The sequence below is a fragment of the Pogoniulus pusillus genome, chromosome 17, assembly GCF_015220805.1.
Source record: "Pogoniulus pusillus isolate bPogPus1 chromosome 17, bPogPus1.pri, whole genome shotgun sequence".
Taxonomy (NCBI): Eukaryota; Metazoa; Chordata; class Aves; order Piciformes; family Lybiidae; genus Pogoniulus; species Pogoniulus pusillus.
Window position 1 is genome coordinate 5360168 of NC_087280.1, and position 13023 is coordinate 5373190.

The 13023-nt window shown below is 41.0% G+C and overlaps 1 protein-coding gene across 1 annotated transcript in view; it reads left to right on the forward strand.

Moving 5' to 3' along the window:
- Positions 1-69: 69 nt before the first annotated feature.
- The window catches only part of HERC1 (HECT and RLD domain containing E3 ubiquitin protein ligase family member 1), a 108228-nt gene continuing 95274 nt past the window's right edge, over positions 70-13023 (forward strand). The window contains exons 1-2 of the mRNA XM_064157368.1: positions 70-90; positions 449-498. The gene's annotated coding sequence lies outside the window, so the exon portion shown is untranslated. The remainder of the gene's footprint in view (positions 91-448; positions 499-13023) is intronic.

A 13023-nucleotide genomic window follows, 5' to 3' on the forward strand; every position in this document is an offset into this window, starting at 1 on the left:
CACGCGCGTCGGGGGCCGTGCGGCACGCGGGGCCGGCGGCAGCGCTGCTCGCGGGCGCCTCTCGCTCCCCTCTGGGCCCCAGGCAAGCAGGTAGGTGCCTCGGGCCCGGCGGCTGAGGGAAGAGCCCTGAGAGGGAGCTTGGGGCCGGGGGCCGGAGGTTTGGAGCCGCAGTGCTAGGTCTCGGCCGCTGAGGTAAAAATGGAGGCGCAGCTGTGAGGGGCCGCCCTCGCACCCATCGCGTGCCGGGCGCCGCGGGCAGCCTGGCGGGGGCCCTGAGGCGGGGCCGGGCCGGGCCGCTATTGGCGTCACCTGTGCGAGCAGCCTAGGGGCAGCTGGCGCTCGGGGGAAGCACAGGTAGCTTGACCGAGGGGTCAGCAGACCAAAATGGCTGTTTGAGGAGCACCTCGGTGGTGCTGCAGAACCGTGATGGACTATGCTTCCTCTCCAGGATCGAGGTTTTACACTGCCCCTCTGCGTCCCGCAGCCTCAGCAAGTAAGGTAAGTCTGACGCCTCCTGACCTCTGAAGCGCTTTCCGCTATTTCTGGTGTTACCTCTCTTCTGGGCTGTATGATTCTACTGCTTGTACGTCCTGAATAAGATGTATTTTTTCCTACCCACATGTGTCGTTGCTCAGGGAAGCTCTATGTGGCACGGCAGAAAAGAGATGTGTGTATATATATACAGAGAAGTGTCCAGTTTAGATTTTAAGAGGCCATTTCTGTTACCTAATATCTGTATAACTGGTCTGTGAATTCGTGGATATTCTCCATATTTTTCCTCTAAATGGCAACTCTGTCTTGGCATAAACCTGAAGCTTTACTAACTTCAGTTCTTTAGTGGCAGTATGTTACTTTTGGTATGTGTCTGTAACTGAGAAGCCTTGAAAGCAGTGGTTTGCCCGATTAAACTTACTGTTGGGCAGGGATTGTCTGGCACTGTCACCTGGGGGTGATCATGAGCCTAACGAAGTGAAATTACAGCAGGCTCCGTCCACCTGGGGCAGGAAGAGCCAGTGTTCTTATGGAGGATGGCCAGAGTTTTGCCACAGCTGAGGTTATCAGGTGTGTTGCTAAGGCTCAGGGTCAGAAGTTGCATCTAGCGGTAGAGCTTTGATGAGGTGAGAACGTGATTTCAGATAGGCAAGAAGTTATGGGCCTTATCTGAGTGAGTTTGCTGAGGCAAGGGTGGTTTGACAAAAAACCTTGGGGAGCCATGATGGAGTGGAGAATGGTCTTTGGTTGGGACAAGTTGGGAGGGGATGGCTGACCTGGTTGTAGGTCTAGGGGTGGTGTTTGCAGAGAAGTCCTTGACTGTGTCCTATGCATAGTGTACCCTATGTCAGAAACAGGAGGCTGTTGGGTTATTCAGGGGCCTAATAGTGGAGACCTTTTGTCTCTTATCTGCACCCGTGTATGCTAGACTTAGTTTCTCACCTTTCTCCTCAGTGCCATTGCTAGTGTGGCTGGCTGTTATTTTTGAGGAATTATGTGAAAAGATTGTCACTGAGCATTAGCTTTTTTATAGCAGTTTGCTATTAAGTGTGACCATCAGCCTCTGGGTATAACATTTTCCTATCCTATTTGAAATTATGCTTAGTCACAGGTCCTTTTAGGGTGGGAGGTATCTGCTCAAGCAAATGAAGTAAGAAAGTTTGTGTCCTGAAATACTTTTTTCTGAGGATGAGCCTCACGATCTACATATGATGCTTTGTTCAAAGTGATTTTTTGAGGTATCCTGTAGTAGTATGTGTAATAGTCTTAATGTAACAATTATTAAAAACTCATTGAAGTAATTCATCTGCCTTTTAAGTCTTTTATTGTCTACCTAAAATATGTTGTAATGTATTGGTATGAAATCTAAATTTCATTGGGTTTACTGTTTTAAAACATGGAAAAGCCTTTCTAATATTTAGCTTAGAGCTTCTCATTCAGGCAACAAAGGACAGGGAATATTAAGTGAAGTTTAGTCCTAGTGCAATTCAAATTAGAGAAAATTATGTAAGGATGTAGTTTTGGTCTCAGTGATGAGCTGTAGTCTTGTCTTGGCTCCTAAAGGCCTTTAAAAGCTGCAGCACATAAAATTATCTTCAAAAATATGCAACAAGCAAAAGCTGGATTTTGAAATGTGACTGGCTTAAAGCCCGTGGTCATGAAAAGATCTAAAGCTGGTTATGAGGGTCAGATCACTTACTTGCACTGGTCTGTCATGCCAGGTTCCAGAAGCAGACCTTGCTATTCAATAGACTTAAGTTTGGGACACAGAAGTGTGCTGTAATGCAAATACTGGCCTAAATTTATGAGTAATTTTTGGTTTTGAAGTTATGTTACATAGGAGGATTTTCTGAAGTTCTTAATGCAATGGGACCACGCTAAATGAAATTATTAGTGGGGCAAGCTGTATGAAGTGATTTAGATTTCTGGATTTGGGTTTTCAAGAGCATGTAAACCAACTTAAGATTTTCTTGTTGAATGTATCCTTGTGTTACTTATGGAGTGATGAGAAGTTATGCATATGGAGCTAGGCCCATGTAGACTGAGTATAGGTACTTTGTGTGAATGACACCAACTGCAGGTAGAGAGGGGGAGTCTAAATGTGTACTCCACAATGACTGAAGAGCTTACTCAGCTCCAGTTTTGTGGCAGAGACTTGTGGCCAGCCTCAGTGCTCTGCCCCAGTCTGTTCTTTTTAACTTCTGAACTCTGCTACTAGGAAGGTTTGTTCTGTAGCAGAGGAGAGCACAGAATGATTGTAAAAGGAAAGTTGCTTGCTCTCCTTGATGATTGCTATTTCTTGGTATAAGCAACGTAAAAATGATCTGAGAACCTCAGCTGACAGCTGCTGACATAGCATTATTTCAGTCTGGAGCCCTCATAGGAGAAAGTTGTCACCTGCAGCCTTCTTTTAATCTTTGCTTTTTCTCTTTGGCTTATAGGCATGACCATCTTTGTAAGTCACAGCAGTTGAAGGGCAGGGGTTCTGTGTGCTAGTAACTTATTGTTATTTTGTGAGTCATCTAGGAACTATTAAGAATTATGGAAAAAAAATCCCTATCACATTCAGAATGGTTTGAAACATGACAAAATGTTGAAAAGCTTTTATCTTCTATTTAAATGGTGCCAGAAAACATTCAATACCTATCAGGAATGTCACCTCCAGTTATTTAGCTGTAGTAGTTCACTGCAGTTAGTACCTAAGATATGGAACTACATTTTTACCTTGAACAACACAACCAGGACTGTGTGTTTCTTAAGTGTCTTTTTCATGGGCTTTTAATACACTTTGGAGAGTGGGCAGTTTGTTAGTTATGCTAATTAAGTAACTGTAGAATTGCACCATGGATTTTGAATGTTAGCACATCTCAAAGTTGCTTTGTTTTAGTGGAAGAGTTCTTACAGCCTCCCAGACATGGGTGGGATGCACCTGAGGTCACACTGGCTATGTGCTGTGGCACAGACTAAGTGCTGGAGATAGCGTTATCAATAGGATGCATATGTTCGTAAGGAAAATCTGCCAGCTTACACTTCTCATAAAACAGTGTGGAAAAAAGGTGATGCAGTTTTCATGCAAATTAAAAGTTTGTTTTTGTAGTGTAAGTGCCAAAGAGACAGAAAATATAAGGTCAGTGTGTGTGTTCTGCTTAGGAATATGTTAATACAGGATGATTCAGAGCTGATGGGACAGGGGAGGCAGGGTCTGAATTGCTTGAGAATAGCAGGAGTCTTTTGTAAGATTATTTAGAATGAGAAGACTTCTGAAAAACATCCCTAGGGAACAAAATTAAGATAAACATGCTAGTAGTACACTTTTTAAACCAATCAAACAGGGCCTATGTTTTCAAGATCATGTGGGTTCTTTTCTTACTGTCTTGCTTTTTGAAGTTCTTGTTCTGTTCTTCCCACAGCAGCTTTATCACTTTGTTCTCCCCACCTTAACCTGTACTGCCACTCAGTTTTTACATTATAAGGAGCACTGACTGTTTATTTCTTTAACGAGTCACACTGGGAAAATTCCAGATGTTCACTGTCTTGGCTTTGAAAATCTTTTCAAGAGGCTGCAAGACTGCTACAAATATGACTGAGATTTTTTTCCAATAATGATGAGTGTAACATTTATTCTGTTTAATGGCTCTGGCACCTCTGAGTGAAGAAAATCCTAGTGGGCTGTTCAGATAGGGTCAACTTCTGAGAAGTTCAGGAAAAAAAGAGTTATGTGGACCAGAGAAAGGTGAGGGGTAATAGAGGCTGTTTCACCACTGGATGTATACCACCGCAGGATATGTTCACACCACTGAATATATTTGCTGCTAGAAAACATCCTAATAAAAAGAAATAGGTCAATAAAAGCATCTTTGGACAACTTAAGCACTAAATAAAACTAAATGCTTGAATGTGACAAAATGCAAGTTTTGAACTTGACTTTCAGTGCATTTTGGACAGGTGATCTATGTTTCTCATTACAAAAATCTGCCCTGGAAGCCTATCATGCCTCAGCTGCAAGCAACTTGTGCAATTAACAGTAATTAAAATACTTAGCACCTGCTGTGATGTGAAGTGTCTGTCTCCCTTTGTCAGCTGTTGTTACTGCTCATGTATTAGGGGGTACCTGATATTGAATAAGTTTTGTAGTGCAGAGCTACAGGAACTCTGAAAGACCTTAAGCAGAACAGTGTTCTTTTGGGAGACACAGATCAGTAGCCCTGCCCTTGCAGGTGAATTTTAGAAAGGAATCTGGCTGGCCTCTCACAGAATAGTACGTGTTGGAAGGGACCTCTGGAGATCTTTCTTGCTAATGCAGCTTTGCTTAGTTTAGATGGCTCAGTAACATGACCAGGCTGGGTTTGAAAGTCTCCATAGAAGGAGGCTTGTGATGGTTTGGGAATTAACCCGTCCACCTCCCCTCCTTCAATGAAATCACCCAGACTAGACTCAGCTGCCTGAAGTTAAGGAATGAAGCTATCCTTGCAGCTTAGCACAATTTACAAGCATATATATACACTCAATTATTTACAGTTATATACAAGTTAAAAGTAATACAGAAACACAAAATCCCTCCTAAAACCATCACATTGCCATGAGGCTCTCAAACCAATCCCCCCTCACCTCTCCCACTTTCCCTCCCTTCAGAAATAACCAGATCGATCCCTATATATCTCATGTGATAAATCTGGAGAAATCTGAGATGAGATGTCAAAAAGATGACAAGTAGGTTAGAGGAAAAAGAGTTAGGTTGGATTCAAGAATTAAGGCAGATACAGCCGTGCAGACTGCCAGAGAGAAGTAGCAGAGCTGAGAAGTGTGAGAAGTGTGTTTTCTATATTTTGACTAGTTGTGTTTCTCAGCAGAGGAATGAGTGATACAGGGTACTGGTGTTTTTTTCTTTCTTCTCACAGATAAGGATTTAATTTCTTTCAGTAAAATATTCCAGTTAGCCTCAAATGAGCACAAGACTCCACAGCCTGTCTGAGCAGTCTGTAAAGAAGTTTTCTTTCATGTTCATGTGAAACGTCCTGTGTTTTAGTTGGAGCCAATTGCCCCTTGTCCTATCACTGGGCACTACTGAAAAGGGGCAGACTTCATTCCTCTTGACCCCTGCTCTTTAGCTATTGAGAAGATCTCTCAGTGTGTTGTCTCTAGGCTAAACAGTCCCAGGTCTTTCAGCCTTTCTTCCTCATAGACATGCTCCAACCTCTTCCTCATCTTTATGGCACTCTATTGGACTCCATCCAGTAGTTTGCACTGTATTAGAAAAAGTCTGTGTTGTGATCTGCTGATGCACATCACAAGTGAGTTCCTCAGAGTATGTGGCTCAGAAGGTTTTTGTTTGAGACATTTGTTTCTCAGTTCTTAAAATATTTTGTACTGCAGTGGTTGCTAATGTTGGGGGAAAAAAAAAACCCCAACTTTCTAAAATTTGAAAACTCTTATCTGCTTGGGTACTACACTGTGGCAAATGTTCAGTTTGAAGAAAAAAAAATAGTGAAGTAAGACCAGGAACAATTAGGGGTCCTTTACTATGAGTGCACACATGCTCATTTTATTGCAGTGGATGTTAAATTGTCTGTTTCTGAAGTTTTACACTGGATACTTGCTTTTGTGTGGTCTCTGGACAAAGCATGTGTTCAACTTGTTCTAATTATTCAGAATTTACTTCAGAGTAAAACTTGTCAGGAGAAATTGAAACTCTGCTTTGAAGCTGAGCAAAACGCATTTCTGGCATTCTCATGGGATCTTTAGAAAGAGTTGAAAAGCCAGTTTTCTATATTGAATCAACATGAATTAATTTAATATCAACTTAAGATGTTTTAGTTGGTAACAAAGGAAAACTGATATTATTGCCATGCTCTTTCAAACTGTTGATGTTTTTTCCCGCTAGCTTTCTCTGCGTTGTTGCGTTTGTAGATTTGCTTATCAAATCCCTAGAGAAGCAGGGAACAAAGATTACATGCAAGTTTTCTAAGAATGTTTATGAAGGCTACAAATTAAACACTCAGGAAAATCATGGAAAGTCACACAATATTATGTACTGTCTAAATCAATTGTTGTTATGCAACTGCTATGTATTCAGGCTTCAATAATGTTTCTGTACAATAGACTTATCTTGCACTTAACCGCTATATGAAGCTATTGCCAGCCAAAAGAAGGGTCAAGTTACTGTCTTTGTGTCATTCTCAACATGAAGTAAAAATTTTCTTTGCTTACCAATTTCTCTGTCTGATGACTACTGGGACTTTCATAGGCTTTGTTGAAATAATCTGTTACTTAAACTCTCTTAGTCACTACAGATTGTGCCAGGTGTGTGGTTTGGACCTGACCACTTGCTTAAGTGCCTTGGGGATGATACACCTTTTAGGTTTGATTTTTGTTCAGTAAAAGTGTAAATAGGACTGTGATTTTTAAGGCCAGTTCCTTCAGAAAGAGTATGTGTACAGCTGCAAAATGTTAGTCAAGATCTCTTGATCCAAATTATAATGAGCAGCAGAACCAGACATACCAAAATAAAAATTCATCTGGTCTTCCATGGTTTCAGATAATTAAAATATTAAAGAGTCTAGCAACTTTGTTATTCTGTTTAATTTCTCATATCATGACTGTAGCCATGGTATCTGATCATCTTGTAGTCACAGACAGCTTTTCATCCTCTAAAGATTAACATGGAACTAATCAACTGTTCCTTTTGTCACCTAGATTCTTGCTCAGAAAAAACACTGATGCTGATGAAAAGACTTGAATTTGTGCATGTTGTCAAATACAGGCTTAAAATGTTCTTCTTAGTGAAGTGTGCTTCTCCTGAAGTTGAGCATCTGATCACTTTATAGCCAAGACACAGAATTCACTGCTATGGAGAGCTGCTGATAATTTACTAGGTGTTACTTCTGTGTTCTGATTCAGCATGCAAAAATACTAAGTGACATTGTGTGTTTGGAGGTGCCCTGTCTCTGAAATAATATAAAGCTACAGTCCAGAAGCCCTGTAGCTATTTTCCAAGGATACCTGTTGGCTGTGGTAGGCTGGCCATTTTCCCACTTCAGTAATTGCTTTCAGCACACCCAAGATGTGCCCTGCTGCTTCAATGGCATGCAGTGTCTTCTTTTGTCTCCTGCCCTATATTATGCTGGAGTCACACTCCTGTGTCAAGTTTGTGTGTGTAACTATTGCACAGCACCTTCCAACTCCTCACACTGTGAAAAATGTTATATTCAGGTAGAGTGGAATATGTGGAATTGAATGAAAAGCCTAACCTTGAGCTTTCAGAAGGATGGGATCATGAATCTATTTCAGATGCTCTTCTGAGTGGTCTTTGACCTGTGCTACTCTGTCTCTCCATTTAGATCTAAGCATCCCTGGCCTTCTTTGCAAAGCCTGAAAATAGTTTTCAGCAACCTGCTTCAACAGAAGATCCTCTGTCAGTGCCTTTTCCATTTCTGTGGACGTTCTGTCTGTGTTGCTGCAGTTTAGGCATCCCTCTTTAGTCATGTTAGAGTAACCAGAAATGGAATGAGCGCTGGTTGGAAGACTCCAGTGTCCCACATTGCAGCCTGGAAAGATAGACAGAGAGGTACTGTCCCTCCTATCCTCCCTGTTACTTCACTGTTACTTCTTATTTTTATGTCCCTTTCCCATGGACATTATGGCCAAATCTCTTCAGCACTCAGCAGTGTCACAGCTTCATCCCAGTAATTCCCTAGCAGATGAGACCATAAAATAAACCCAAAGGTTATATTGTGGCAGAGGCATGATAGAAGGCATCACTAGCACTTCCCACTGTGTCATTGTGACAATATTTCTGCTTTCAGATGTGTGTGGCATACACTGTTCATTTCACTCTTCTTGCTGCTGTATGAATACAAATTAGTCAGTGTTACAGTACTGTGCGTTATGTGTTTCCTCTATATGTTGTCCTTTGAAGACTGGGATTCAGGCTACCATCTCTTTCAAATTGCACTGTCCTTCTTTTTAAATGATTTCAAGTCATATTTTGGAGGTTTTGTGAGGCAGAGATTGTAGGCTTGCTATTTGCTATTGTGCAGTCATGTCTGCAATGATGCTGCTCCTCAAGAGCAGTACAAGAAGAATAGCCCCAGCAGGATTTACCTCCACTGGTAACGATGTTGTTGATCCATGTGTCTCAAATATTAACTGCTTCGCTACTTTTGATTTAGTTGGATCATGACTCCTGCATCCCTACTAAACTCTGACCAAGATAAAAGACTGTTCTTTTAACATTATTTTCAGTAATGAACTTAAAAAATAATCTTTTCAGCAGCACATGCCAAATAATATTAACTTTTATTGCTCTATTCCACTGCTGCATGAAAGAATGACATTGGTGTTGATTTTAATTTCTTTGGTCTTTGTTGTGTCTTTCTTCAGACACCTGTTACATAGAAGGAAGAACTAAGGACATTTCTTGGAGTAACATCTCCAAGTGTGAAAATAGGTTGCTTTCTGTTCTCTTGCTACAGAAAGTTTGTCAATAGTGGGCAGGCTATGCTTTAGGCATTGAAAATACTGCAGACAACATGAAATATCCAACTAACTTATACTGGTGTTTCCCTCTGTTGTACCCAGTTGATGCTGGAGCCTCTCCTTTGGTTGCAGCTAATATGAACTAGCATTAATCTGGGACATGTTGGATTGTCAAACAGCTGTATCATAGTGTTCCACTAGACCTCTTTTGTACTGGGTCTATACAAACAGCTGTCCCTCACCAGAGAAAGGCAGCAGCTGCTAGGCTGAACAGAGAATCAAGTTTATTTGCAGGCTGGCTGGACTTGTTGATGCATTCTTGATGCATCACAGTGCAATTGGACAAGGTTCTTTAAAAGGGAAGAAAGGGATGGGAATGAGGAAAGCACAGGAATGACATTGAGGGGAAACAGGGAGAACTGGGGAAAGGTCAGTCTTGCATGGTGAGGGGGAACAAAGTTTAGGGAGGTGTAGGTAGTGGTGTTGGGTGTGGATTTATCTGCTGTCTGAGATACATTACTGGTTGATACCTTTTAATAAATACCTTTTAATATTTCTTAATGAGTGCCTTTCAATAAAATTAGGAAAAGAAATTCACAAGTAAATGTAGGATGGGTTTTAACAAAAGTTGTCGTTGTGTATGTCTTGCTATTTTTTACACTTTGCCTTGATAATTTAGTATCTTTTAGTTGCTCTTGTTAATTTTTATACTTTTCCTAGTGGAATCTTTAAATTATTTTAAATTTTCGTTATTGTTATGCCTATGTTTATAGCAACAATTAAAACCAAACATTGCACAAAATTGAGACCCTGTCCTGGTTGTGTTCAGCTTGTGTCGGATCAGACCTCTTACCATAGCTGTACTCTTCTAATTGAAACTGACCTTGCAGTGATCATGCATGCGCTGCCGCAGGGATGTGAGTCGAGGGAACCAGCTTTGACTGTGGCTCTGGTTTCAGAACACTGAATCCAGACAGTCCTTTCTCTGAGATTTCCCTCAAAGGGGAGATTTGAGAGTGGCTGAAGCTTGTCCACGTGAACTGAAGGATAAACTGGCAATAAAAATTAGTTCCCACCAGACTTACATGTTATTCAGAAATACCTCTTTGAAATCTGTCTGGAAGCAGGAGAGGTGTGTAAGGATAAAGGAGAAATGCTCCAGTATGCAGACCAGTAAAGAAATAGCACTTAAAGCTGTTTGAGCAGGCATTGCACCAGCTTCGTGGGATGGCTGGGGCTCCAGCCTACCTGCTCAGTGCCCGCAGCGTGCCCACGGTCTGCTTGCTCTGCTGCCTGTGCTCTGCACCTGGCTGTGCTCTCGCCTTCAGGGCCTGCAGACCAGCCAACAGCACCCAGCTCTTCAGGGCCCTTCAGGAATTGAATATGCTTGCTGTATGGCAAAGAGGAAAAATAGGCAGCTTGAGGGAATTAAAAATAACAGCAAGAAAAAACTGTTTGGAGGTCAGTTGAAGGTGGAAGGAGGGGTGAGGAAGAGGATCAAGTGGAGCATAGCCAGCCTTATGTGTTTGCCCTCAGCACAGTCTTTAGGCATTGGGAATGGTTATGTCAAATCCTGACCATATGACTGAGCAAATGCTCCTCCAAGAAGAGATACAGTAAAAGAATTATCTTTCACCATTTACTTTTTACACCCTTTAAAAATGTTTATTATGAGGGTTTACTGGGCTTCTTCTCTTCTAGAGAAATTGGGAGAAAACTGAGCAATAAAGCCTGTGTGCAGACCTTTCCCACAGTATGGTCTGGCATCTTGCTTCTTCCTCCTTGCTGCTTAATCCTTTTTCATAGGTTGGCATAGCTCTTCTGCTTTCTGGTCATATCCTTCAAAAAGTACTGCTCATCATTAGCATCCCCAGGTAAACAGACAGAATATGTCTTCCAGAGCATTCCTTGTTCTTTCCTAAGGCACAGCCACAGAGAACTGCCCCTTTGGCTTTTCCTGTCCTAAATCCATTACTGTGAACCACTCAAATGGGCATTTGCTATACATTGATAACACGCAGAAGATCAGAAACAACCCCCACTTCACAAATATACCAAAACCACACCTAAACTAATTTTTGAGAATAAGCACTTTTTTCTCTGAATGATTCAGGGTGAATCAGAAATAGCTATAGGAAGCTGTGTCACCAGTGTCAGAAAACCAAGCTTTCTCCTTCAGTATTTGAGAGTTGAATGTATGTCCTCAATTTGTGTATGCTAAGGCTTGCCTTGACTTCAGATTGTTACCTGTCTGATTCTAGAGCTGGGTTGGGGTTTAGTAGGTGTTTGCAGGGGGAATGTTAGGAGAGGCATGTGCTTTTAATGAATAATGAAAGAACAGAAGGTGGAAATATGTACCTCTGTATTGATGCCAGTGGCATCAGTCCACCATTTACCAGTGTAAGTAGGCTGGGATAAACAAGATTAACCCCTGATCAGCACAGCTATATTGGTCTTCTATTAATTTGTTAGTGGGCTGAATTGTCTATTAGGGTTTCACAATAGTACTCTTGGTGATTTAGGGCTCCCTAAAAGCATAGAGGAAATGTTAGTTGCTGTACCATGCCGTTTACCAAGTCCTGGAGTTCATGGTGCATACAAATCCAGACACCTGTGGGCAAGACCTCTGTGCTTTGGATTAAAAACTAGTATTGGGTTGTGGAGTCTGAAGCTGTGCTCCTTGTTCTGCTCTGAGTTATACCCTGAAACTCTACCTTTGGGAAGGTTGCCTTGTTTGTTACCTTTCTGAAATGAAGGTGTTGATAGTGTCCTGCATGAAAGACGTCTTTATGGTATTAATTTTGAATGTGACCTTTATATTCCATGTCTCTTGAGTAGGTGCTTCTTTTCCCCAGCAGTAGTGAGGTATTGTTTGTAATGTTAGTAGCCCAAGAAGCCATGTGGCACAGAAAAAAGCAAGGCTTGAATTTGTCTCTCTCAAAAGGCCAGCATGAGCAAGGATTTTCTTATAAAAGTAGGATATTGGGTAGTGTGTTGAGTTGGAGCACAACTGTGCTGTACATACTGGGATGAGGTACTTAGCCTATTTATAGCTTGTGTTTTCCTTATCAAAGGGAAAGACAATTCCCTTTGCAAAACATTAGAGATTTAGAAGTGAAAGATGCAGGAGAGTATTATGAGTGTTGTGGTGCTTGCTGGGAAAAACAGAATGCAAGATCGAATGGAGGGGGAAATGTGAAAACAATGGGAAGAGAAAAACTGCTTTCAGCCTTACAGAGTAGTCATTGATTCATGAAAGCAGAAGGATAATTCCTCATTGTATAGCTTTCAGACAACAATTAGAATATTAACTTCCACTTAAAGACTAGAAAAATATAAATGAACTGACAGACCCCAAGAAAAGTCACCTACCAAAAAATGTTAGAGGACTAGAGGAATAACTATTTTTTTCACTGAAAAAGGATTAAAAAAAAATTATCTGAGGAGTGATCTCCTATAGAAAATGGAGGTCATCATTAGTTTTAAGAGGACTAACCAATGTATTCAAACATTCTGAACCAAAAAGATGTTTTATAATCTTTCAGGGCTGCAAGCTTCATGTGGTTGGATTGCACGAGCATATCTGTGCTCTTTGAATGTTAGTTTTGAGGATCGCTTCACCAGTCATATGCATATATATTCTGCAAATTAAAAAACCCAAACCAATCACAACTATAATTAAATGCTTCTTTTCCTAGGCTTAATAGTTATTAATGACTTCAAATCAATGCTATATTATGACTTAAACATCTATTGCTGAAAGAAATCACCTAGAATCTTGAAGAGAACAATTATGGTATAGTAATACATCATGTTTGTGCAAAAAGATAGGTTCAAAAGGAAGTTACACATCTAACTAGTGGCATTATGCCCATTTTGAAGAGGAAGAATTAGGAAGGGGACTTACTCAATTTCATATAGTCTCAGTGGAAAAAAATGGAAGCTTTATGCTTAACTGAAATCCTCTAGTTAAAGTAATTAAGGATTAGGGTTTTTTTCCTCATGGAAATGGGAACTAGATCAGTTCTGTGCTTATAACTGCATAAATATAATCTT